The following is an 11,511-nucleotide window of genomic DNA, read 5'->3' on the forward strand; positions in this document are numbered from 1 at the left end:
TTTTGTGTTAATCTGCATTTCTGCCTTACTGAAGTACAGCCAGCATAGTAGCACATATTCAGGTTACAGGTGATGGCTTGGCAGACATGAACAGTGCATCATAAGCTCCTTGCATTTATTCTTTCTGTATTTTGGCTCACCTCCTTGAATCATGTGGCATAATATATATTTCAATTCTAATTTACTTTAAGCAGTTTATATATCTACTTGGCCATGATTTATAATGCCTAATGTGTTCTAAATAGATTCCCTAGGTTTGCATTTGTTTTTTCTTTTCTGATTTCTTGACCTACACTTATTTAATATGTTTGAACTCATCGGTTATGTTCTCAGTGCTACTCATTTCTTTTCCATGTGCATTTGGGCTCAGAGGGTTCATATATATTCTCTTCTAAAATCCACTACAATTTAAACTCTTTACTACAACTTCCTTTTATTATGATTTTTGGCATTTAGACAGAAATTCAGCTCATTTTGAAACAATCAATGAATAATTATCCAAGCTCCATTTATTTCAAAATCTTTTCCTCGGCACTTATTTGGTACCATTTACATGACTCCTAATTTCAGTGGATTTGTATTTTCTTTTTCTGTGGAATTGATATATTTATATTGAAAGATACTAAATTTACAATGTCTAGATGAATACAATTTATGTAATTTTATAAAAAGATGGCTTTTTCAGATGAGGAAACTGAGTCTCAAAGAGATAATTCCTTCTTCTCAATCCTTATATGAATTTCCTATTTACTTCTGTAACAAACTGCCACAAATGTCGTGGTTTATTATTTTACAGTTCTAGAAGTCAGAGGTCCCAAATGGGTCTCCCTGAGTTAAATTCAAGGTGTTGGCAGGGCCATGTTCTTTTCTGGAAGTCCTAGGGGAAATCCTTGCATGGTTTCTGAAAGCTGCTCCCAAACATTGCCTGGCTTTTGGCCTCAAAACATCCTCAAAGCTAGCAGTAGTCCATAGAGGCTCCGAGCAGAGGTCTTGGTTCTGAATCATCTGCCTCTCTTCCCTGTTTAAGGACCCTTATGATTATGTAGGCCCTACCCCGAGGTCATCCAGAACAATCATTTTTTGTGGGGCGCATACTGCAAATTGAACTTGGGGACACTCAACCACTGAACCGTATCTCCAGTCCTATTTTTTGTAATTTATTTTTATTGTAAACAAATGGGATGCATGTTGTTTCTGTTGTACATGGATTAACAGCATACCATTTGTGTAATCATATACATTTACATATGGTTAAAAAAAATGGAAAATGGTCCGTTGTGCTTCTTTGCTTAAGTAGTATCTTGCCCAATTTTTTGTGGTGAAAAGCACACCTGAGCTGCCATTCCAACATGAATTCCCAACTCTGTTTCATAGACACCATAAGTTAGCCGGAGTAGTGTTTTACCAACTTAAAATAAGAACATGGGAAATGCCAGGTATGGTCATTACCTCTTGCTGCTGGAACCAATTACAAGTTTGGGAGGTTAAAAGTGCACCAATGAATTATGTTAAAGTTCAGAAGCTGGGTAATCCTGAGTGGATACCACTGGGATAAAATCAAGGTGTCTTCTTGGCTGTGTTCCTGCAGGACAGTCTGATGTGTCGCTGTGGTTTGCACACAGAGTATCCCGAAAAGCACACATGTTGGAAGCAGGATCCCCTGTGTAGCAAGATTCAGAGGTTCACCTTTTAGGCAGCAACTGTATCCAGGGTCTTTGACCTCATCACTGATATTATGGTTAAGCTATGATGTGCCCCCCAAAGGCTCACATGTGAGACAATGCAAGAAGGTTTAGAGGTGAAATGATTGGGTTGTGACAGTTTGAACCTAATCAGTGCATTTATTTCCTACTGGGGACTAACAGGGTGGTGTCTGCAGGCAGGTATGGTATAGTAGGTATAAGACATTGGAGGTGCACCTTTTGGTCATATAATTTGCTCTTGATGAGAAGGGCTCTGTCTCTACTTCCTATTGCCACGTCTTGAGCCACATTTCTCCACTACACTCTTCAGCCATGGTGTTGCACCACACCTTGAGCCCAAGGCAATGGAGCCCACTATGGACTGAAACCTCTGAAATCGTGAGATCCAGTACAAATCTGTCCTCCTCTAAAATTCTTCCTGTCTCATATTTTGCTCAAAGCAACAGTAAATCTAACTGAAGCAGTCAATCACTGCATTTGATGAATTAATTCATTGGTAAGTGAATAGGCTACATGGAGGAGAGACCTAGATGGTGGAAGTAGGTAACTGCAGGTGTGACCTGGAAGGGTTGACCCTCTCCCCATCCCCTTTCATTCTCCCTCTTTCTCTTTCCTTCCCAGCCACATGTGCTGAGTAGCATTCCTTGGCCACACCCTTCCACCGTGTCTCTCCATGGAGGAGCTAGCAATGAACTGAATACTCTGACCATCATGATAGGGTTGAGCATATTCCTTGTGGTACTGATCTGACTTACAGTCTGACTCATGGTGACACTGGGAAGATGTCACATGAGGGGGACCTTGGTAGTGACCATATTCGTGAGATATGAAAATAGGCATATATGGAGGGCATCGAGCTCTAGAATCTAGGACAGTAATGGTGTTGGTACAGGGTGCAGCCACCTCCATGATACATTGGTAACATGTGTCAGATGTGGATGTTGTGAAGCATGGAATAATCCAGGTATTGAGGATTCAGGCCTGCACAGATTTAGAGAAGTTTTAGGATCCCACAAGGAATATTTCTCTGCAGCAACTGATCCACTGTACTGCCCATGATGACATGCCCTGAGATATCCATTCTGCATATGAGAGTGTAAACTACCTCACAATGACAAAAGTCCAGACCTGAAATGTACTGGATTCCTAAATGGTGGTAGAAACAGCATGGGAGTCAGGACTACAGTAGGGTGTAGGAGGACATGGCATCTTTTCCAAAGAGATTCCAAAGCAGTTAGTTCCTGAGAGGATGAGAACATTAGAGCCACATTTCACTCTCTGGAGTTCCCCAGGAGAAATAAGCATTGGTGATGTCATGAGCAGAGGTGCTGATGTCCTCTGTGGGGCAGGCTGCTAGCAATCACCATGGGTCCTACTACGTGTGTGAAACAAATAGCCTCTACTTTTCTTCTTTCTTCCTAGCCATCTACTCACATTTCCATGAGCCTTTCTAATGAAATATTGTCATCTTTTACCCACCATGTGGCTCCCATTTCTAAATGGGCTCTTGGACTCCCCTTGCACTTTCCTGCTTTGTACATAGCAGTCTCTGCCTGGCTCAGGTGAGCTGGTGAAGTGGGGATCTCCTGCTACTCCATCTTGATGACGTCATGCCCAAAAGGAATTCACAAAATAAAAGGCTGTCCACTGATTCATTCACTCAAAAACTCAGAATCATTACAAATAAGTCACCTAAGAGTCCACCTGAGAAGTTCCTGCCTCCCACTCTGAATCACATTCAAATTCTTTAAACTCAAATCATGTGCACACGTGACAGTGATGGACCATAAATTCCTTCACAGCCATTAAGTTGGAACCACAGATTTGGCCCTGTGATCTACAACATCAGAAGGGAGAAGGAAGACTATGTGTCACAATACTCAGGACATTGCTAAAATGTGTACATAGTAGTTCTCCATAGAGCAACCATCCCTGATACATGAACAATAAAATGACTTGGCCAAATTGTTCCCAAACAGTGGTCACTGCACACTGCACTTCATCTGTGAAGTTCTCCCATGGTTTTCTTTCTTTGAATCCAACATTAGATTTCAACAGGCTCTCTCCTACAGAGACAGTTGTGTCTGTACAAAGTGTGAGCAAGGGATGGCTTCATTCTTAAGAAGAGGAAAATGAGAAGTGGATAAAGGAACATGGTATGGACCAAGTGTATAGAAACCCTGGAACACATGGGCATCAGGACCCCAATGGTAGGTCTTCCCTTCTGGTGAGAAGGACTTGTCTGTTGAATATTGCTTCACAAAAAACAATCACCCACAAAGAATGCTCTCTGTCCTACTGTTATCATTTTCTGGAATTGCTTTTACAATGCTTGATTCGTGCTTTAAAAATCAGTGCCCTGTGAATTGTTAATGATGGTCCATACTGTCTGCACTAGAGTACTGAAGACCATGCACCCAGCTTATTTGAAAACTGTAAATCTCTAGATAACTACAAACTCCATATTCTGCAGCCAAACGACCTCTCAATATACTTCCTTAACTAATGCCTGGAACTTCATCTGCACTAAACTTCCAATAATTAATACAGAAGCATTGGCAAGGTCATTGAAATAGTTGTGTGTGAAGTTGGATGTGGTCCTGCGCAAAACTCCCACTTAAGGTGCAGGATGGACATGGGATTGGACACTGCCTGCTCAGGCCTGAGAGAGATCAAGAGACTCCATCTCACAAGGTGAAGAATACACATGAGGAAGGACAATAAACACTAGAGATCAAGTCCAGAGACAAAATGACATCACAAGCAAAAAGGCCCAGCGGAAGGACAAACATAGCAGGCAAAACGATTTTTCCCAGTGGTGCAAAACTAGCTGTATGCACAACTACATAGTTTGGTATCCTCACTCATGGAAACTCAATTGCTCAGAGAGTAGAGTAACAATGCAACAATTAATTTAATGAGCATTCATAAGAATTCAACCTGAGGTTCTGGAAATAGTAAATATGCCCTTGAAACTCTCACCAGTGTTCTGCCCAGCCAGAAACGAGTGGCTTCACCTGTACCATAAAGAGCACTCTTGCCTCACACCACCTCCTGCCCTTCATCAGAGCTGAGCTGACCTTCATCATCCAGGGAAGGAAGAGCAGGAGCTCACCACCACTTGGGCTGCTGGTGTGGGAGCAGGTAGGAGGCAGCACAGTGCTCACAGGAAGAGCCTTGGTGGCCCAGTTGGTGACATTGCAGTGAGGAGATCCCCTCACTTAGAGGAGTCTGTGCAGTCAGCTCCTGTGTCTCTCCACTTCTCTCCCTCTCAGCTCCTTCCCATCTTATTTCTCTTTCCTGGAACCCCATTCTGAGGATGTCTTGCCTTCATAATGGAATTGACCATCTCTCCAGTGTTTCCTGCACAGTCATCTCCACCACTTTTCTGGAGCCACTAGAAGTGACTTTGTTCTCCTGTATCAGAGAAGCTTCTTTTCCTTATATGTAAAAAACTTCTCCTTCATTCACTCAAGGTTCCTCCTTTTGTATCTTGTGTAGTTAACACAAGTCCATCCATAAAACCTCTGACATCAAGTTATTGAATGGTTTTTGTATCTGTTTCCATATCTATAAAGTAAGGATCACAATAGGGTCCATTTCATAGGAATCCTATTGGGGTGAAGTTAAAGCAAATCGAGCAGAAGAAAATGATAATACTCTCTATCAGGTGGTATGGCCTCCTCTTCTTCATTATTATCATTCCACTAGTATAACACATTTGTTGACAAACTATAAAAACAGTCTGATGATAAAATTAATGTATATAAAACATAACACAATGGTGAACACAGACAGGTCCTCAAGTAATTATACATATTAAAACTATCACTTGTTGTGTGTTTGTAAGATTCCAGTCCCTGTTCCAGGAGTTGTAAATGTGATGAATATTTGGAATCTTGGAGATCTATTTTCTAATAAATTCACCAGCATGTCAAAATGCAAGTTTTTCCCCTTCTTCCTACTGTTTTATTTTTTGAATAAGTTAGATGAGTAGAAATGTTACCGGGAATACTACAATTTCTCTGTTCAAGCTAAAGATGGAAATTCAGAACAAGAGAGAAGCAATATTTGCCAAAGATCTCAATGTGCTATCCACCCTGTTGCCAACTGGAGTGGCATCAGCTTTTTACACATTGGCTTTGTATGAACAGCCTCTAAAAAGTCATCCTGAGTTAAAATAGGTTTGCAGCTACCGATCAGTCATCTGCAACCAGTCCATCCTCCATCAACAATGACATCTTGCCTTTTCTCTGTTTTTTACTGTGCTCTGTGGTTGTACATAGGTGGGATTTCTTGATACATCGTTGTACATGCACTTGATATAACAATGGAATTTGACCAATACCAGTCGCCAAATAGACACCTTGCCTTTTCCATACTCGGGTGTCTGGTGTCTTTTGCCCCATCTATTGGATTGCTCTGAACCTCCAGGGCACCGACCAGTAATTAGCAATGAGAAACTTAGTGTTTTTTTTTTTCCTTACTTTACTTCATTCTGCTTCTGCTCCAACCTCAGGGTCCTACTGGAGCATTTTTTGGTGGTAAATCTTGTAATTTTTAAATTCTTTCCTTGGTTGTTGATTTGTTGTCCTCCATCAATTTTGGACAAATTCCAGAAATAAGTTCTACTGTGGGATAGCTTCATACTATGTACTCTGGGATAGCTTCATACATGTAAGAAATATGACATTGCAAGATTGAACTTTTCCTTATGTCTGTGCACATTTTTCTCATTCCTCATCCTAGACATTTCAGTTTACCTTTTGTCTTTTTGAAGGGTTTTAGTAGGCATTTTACTTTTATATTATATCAGGATCTTTTTGACATAATCATACATGTGTGGAATTTTATTTGAAGGACCCCGATCCTTCCTCTGCTGGTCTGTTTTTGTCCCTGTCATTCTAAATTACATCTAACCATTTCTAGTTGTGGAAGATATAGAATTAGTTCTGGAATTCATTTTCAATTCTAGGGCTCTTTCTCCTTTTTAGTTCTGTAGCTCTCCTCTGAACTATATTTTATGCTTTAGTTTTGCCTAATGGTGTTTTTATTCCCAATAGTTTCAAATTTTGAAGTTTTTATTTCTTAAGCATGGATGACATATGTTTTCATTTGCAGTTTTTTATATGATATACCAAGAAACAACTCCAAAAGGAAACAATGATGTCATGGCTCAAGGAGATTCCCGGTCATCTACTGGTGACTCTAGCAGAATTTGTAAAAGGGCTATTCGTGAATTTAATTTCTCCAGCCCAGAATAGACAACCAAGTATCCTCTCATATCAGTACCTGAAATGTCACTTCCTTTGCCCATCACAGAATTTAGCATGGTTACTGTTTTTCAAAAAGGTCTTCTTGATTACTTCAAAAAAATGCAATCTTATTTTTATTTCACCTTTTTAAATCAATGGTAAGAATGAAATTCCTCTCAAACATTTAATACCTTTTTACATTTCCTTTAATGAGTCTTTAACTCCCTCAACCCCTTTCCCAGCAGTGCATTAATCTTTCTAAAATTCATAAGTGAATGCTTGTGATTGAAATACATTAACTTTGACTAACCAAATGGAATATTTTGCAGTTTTCTACTTGGTATATTTTTCCTTCAGATATTTTCAATATAACATTCTAATTACTGAAGTTTCTGTTTTACTTGTACCAAAAAAATTGTATTCAAAAAATATTCCACTACTTTTAGAGATTATTTATGCCCAAGAATGAGTTTATTTTATTTTTATATTATGCTTTCTTTATATAGCTGCTTTGTCTCTCATCCCACAGCAAAGACTTGATATTTATTTGGGAACATGGAGACTGGTTTTAACATTATGTTTATAAAGTGGTTAATAAGTCATTACAATCTTACTGAAAATTTTAAAAAGCTCTCTCAAAGTATGCAGGAATAAGTAATATACATTACCAGGACTAAAATTACATAGTTAATATCATGCAATTCAATATGAGTTCAGCATCAATATTACATGGCAATATAAATAACTCCATATCTTACACAAAACCTTAACAAGGATCTGCAATGTCAAAGTAATATAATAAAACCAAAGAAATGTTGAATGTTATAAATTAATATTATTTAGTTAAAGTACACTATTACAAAAAAATTATGAAATTAGTGAGACAGTCCAGAGAAATTATATGCTACCTCATCAACAACCACAAAATAAAACCCAAACACTTTCTGGATATAATGTAGGGACAATCATTCTTAACAGCATTAAACCTAAAATACACTCAATATGATTAAAAAGAAATGAACATAATCCACATTTTCTCTTCAAAACTGGGAAATTTTACCCACAAAGGGATTGAAATACCTGTAGGTAAATTCCCACTACTGATATGAGAATCTGAAGGTTGTGCAGATTCACAACTTTTCAACTTAGATTAAAACTTTAAGGACATTTCTAATAAAGTAATAATACTATTCTCCTTAAAAATAGGCTGATTCTAACATTCATCTACAAGAATAAACTGGAACTAGGAATAAAAATCTGAGGGAAATACTTCTAGGTGACACTGTCTACAAAAATACATGAAGAAGACAGATATTTTTTTAAATATGAACCTGGAAGCCTCATATGTGATCAGTTTTAATCACTTATTCATATGAAGGCAGCAGAGAAAATACCTGAATTTTAAGAACCTACAGAAATCATCTGCAGAATATCATAAGAGAAGAAAATATGAACATAAAATTCACCTTACCTGTCTTCTTCATAAAGAAAATTAGGAAAGCAAGCATCCAGAATGGGAAAGGTTTGAAGAGTCATTTCCACATGATGGAATATTTTGAGGTGATTCTTTTAAGGTACATAAGATTCATGCTTACATTTAGAAACTCTGGGATTTCTCTATTTAGACATTCCATGATTCTTGAATCTATATACTAAGAGTGATGATTAAAATAAAATAGAAATAGAATAGCAATACCAGAAGCTGTTGACATTTCTAGCAAAAGAACCTCAATGTCCAAAGGATAAGACATGTAGAAATCACAAGAAAGAAGCACAATAAGACAGAGAGCCTTATCATGACAGGTCAACCTGCCTGGAACTAGAAGATGCTCATTCCCATGTGCATGAGGCAGAACACAGCAGAGTACCTGGGGATGGAGGAGTGCTGAGGGTGCAGGTAAGCCCTGGAGCCCTGGGTCCCAAACAGGTGTATCCTGCATCTGAATCCTGCCAGGGCTTCCTAAGTCAAAGAGCTGCTTCACATCTAGACTATGAGTTTCAGGTGGTCAGGTGGGCATGAAAATGCACATTTCACATGATTGCCAGGTGGCTACTCCTGGGGACACCATTTGATAACCACTGACCTAGAGCCAGGTCTTGACTTGTTTCTTTGTTAGAGGGTTAAAAAATAATTGAAACATGTCAGCAAAAAGACCCAATGATAAGACAAAAATAAATGATCTCCTATGTTCCAAAGGTTTCCATAGAATATGTTGGGGCATCCTGGGAAATCCCTATCTGGAATGACTTCTATGATTTGGTTTTCTATAAAGTGCCATGATTTCAACCCAGGAGTGCTTAAACACTGAGCAACATGCACAGTTCCTTTGTTATTTTATTTATTTTGAAACAGGATCTCAATAAGTTGCTGGGGCTGCCTTTCAAAGTACGAAGTCCTGCCTCAACATCCTGAGCTACTGGCTGCAGTAAATTTTGAGTTCCTTCTCTCCCTCCTTCTGGGAAAACACACCAGCATCATGGAGAAAGAAAACCAAACAGGGGTTGGAAACTTCATCCTCCTGGGATTCTCAGATGACCCTGACCTGCAGTCCCTCCTCTTTGGTCTGCTTCTCTCCATGTACCTGGTCACTGTGCTGGGGAAATCTGCTCATCATCCTGGCCACCATCTCAGACTCCCACCTGCACACACCCATGTACTTCTTCCTCTCCAACCTGTCCCTGGCTGACATTGGTTTCACCTCCACCACCATCCCCAAGGCTCTGAGGAACATCCAGACGCAGAGCAGAGTTATCACCTTTGCAGGCTGCATCTCACAGATTTATTTTTTTGTTGTGTTCGGATGCCAGGACAATTTGCTCCTGGCAGTGATGGCCTATGACCGCTTCATGGCCATCTGTCACCCCCTGCATTATGTGGCCATGATGAACCCACGACTCTGCCAGCTCATGGCTCTGGGATCCTGGTTGGTCAGTATCCTGGGCTCCCTGACAGACACCTTGACCATTTTGAGACTGTCTTTTTGCACAAACAGGGAAATCCCTCACTTTTTCTGTGATCTTCCTGAAGTTCTGAAGATCGCCTGCTCTGACACCCTCATCAATAACGTGGTTGTGTACTCTGTGGCAATCATCGTGGGTGTTTTCCCTCTCACTGGCATCCTCTTCTCCTACTCTCAGATTTTCTCCTCCATCCTGAGGATCTCATCAGACAGAGGCAAGTACAAAGCCTTTTCCACCTGTGGGTCTCACCTCCTGGTGGTCTCCTTGTTCTATGGCACTAGCCTTGGGGTTTATTTCAGTTCTGTAGCCACATCATCCTCTAGGATGAGTCTGATGGCCTCAGTGATGTACACTATGGTCACACCCATGCTGAACCCTTTCATCTACAGTCTGAGGAACAGGGACATCAAGGTGGCCCTGGTGACAGTCCTCAGCAAGATGGTGCCTCTCAAAGAAAGTTTTGATGCACGTCTCTCATGAGTCACAATAGGCTCCATACTGGAAACCAGAGAGCCTCACCCTCTCCATCCAATGCTGTGGCTACCTCTGCTTTGTGTATTTTAAGGCAACTCATTTTTGGCATCTTCCTTTGGGATTCTCCCACCCTAACAATTGTTCATATTGCTACATATTGTATCTTCCTTTTTACTAACTAACTAATCACTTCAACTTTGTATGAACTCAACTGGGCATTCTCTGTTATCTGCAATATTGATTGGGTTTTTTACTTATATACATTTCTTATTGGTATGGAATAATGGTACATCTTGATGAGGCACTCTGTGATGATCAGTATATGTGCACAATGTGTAAGGATCAAATCAGGGTCATTAACATTTCCATGGGGAGAGTCCTCAGCAAGATGATGCCTCTCAGAGAAAAGGTCAATGCACGTCTCTCATGAATCACAGTGTACACCACACTGGAGACCAGAGAGTGTGGCCCCTTTCATTAAATGGTGCGGATACCTTTGAGTATTTTAGGACAACTCATTCTTAGCATCTTCTTTTGGGCTCATTCCAAACTAAAGACTGTTCATGATGCAACATATTAGATCACCTGTATACTATCCAACATTCATTGTGATTTTGGATGAATAGAACTGAGCTTTTTCTTTTTCAGTTTTCTACACTAAGGAATGGGCATTTGTATTTTTATTGATACATGATACTGGTATATGTTTCTTGGGCACAGTGTGATATCTCTATGTAAGTGTACAACCTGTGATGATCGAATCAAGGAAATTGATATTTACTTCTGCAGAAAGGCTTGTCTTTTCTTTTTACTGGGTCACTTCACATTCCTCTCTTCTAGTTTTCCAAAATTATATAATCAGTTGTTGTGAACTATGGCCTTCTACAATGCTGTAGAACTTTAGAAATCATTTCACTCATGAATCTACACTTCACAACCCCTACCCAACCTCCTCCTCACCCTGCCTGACTCCAGAAAACACTGTTCTACTCTCTACTTCTGTGACATCAACTTTACCCACATCCTAACATGGGCAAGAGCTTGCAGCCCTTGCTCCTGGTCTTCTGGACTGACGTATATCCTCAGAAGTGATGGGAATGGGTACCTACAGTGTTGAG

The 11,511-nt window shown here is 39.9% G+C and overlaps 1 pseudogene; it reads left to right on the plus strand.

The window, feature by feature from the left end:
- The first annotated feature begins 9,435 nt into the window (after positions 1-9,435).
- Positions 9,436-10,399, plus strand: LOC124968146 (olfactory receptor 7C2-like; annotated as a pseudogene).
- Positions 10,400-11,511: the final 1,112 nt, after the last annotated feature.

The sequence above is a fragment of the Sciurus carolinensis genome, chromosome 17 (assembly GCF_902686445.1).
Source record: "Sciurus carolinensis chromosome 17, mSciCar1.2, whole genome shotgun sequence".
Taxonomy (NCBI): domain Eukaryota; kingdom Metazoa; phylum Chordata; class Mammalia; order Rodentia; family Sciuridae; genus Sciurus; species Sciurus carolinensis.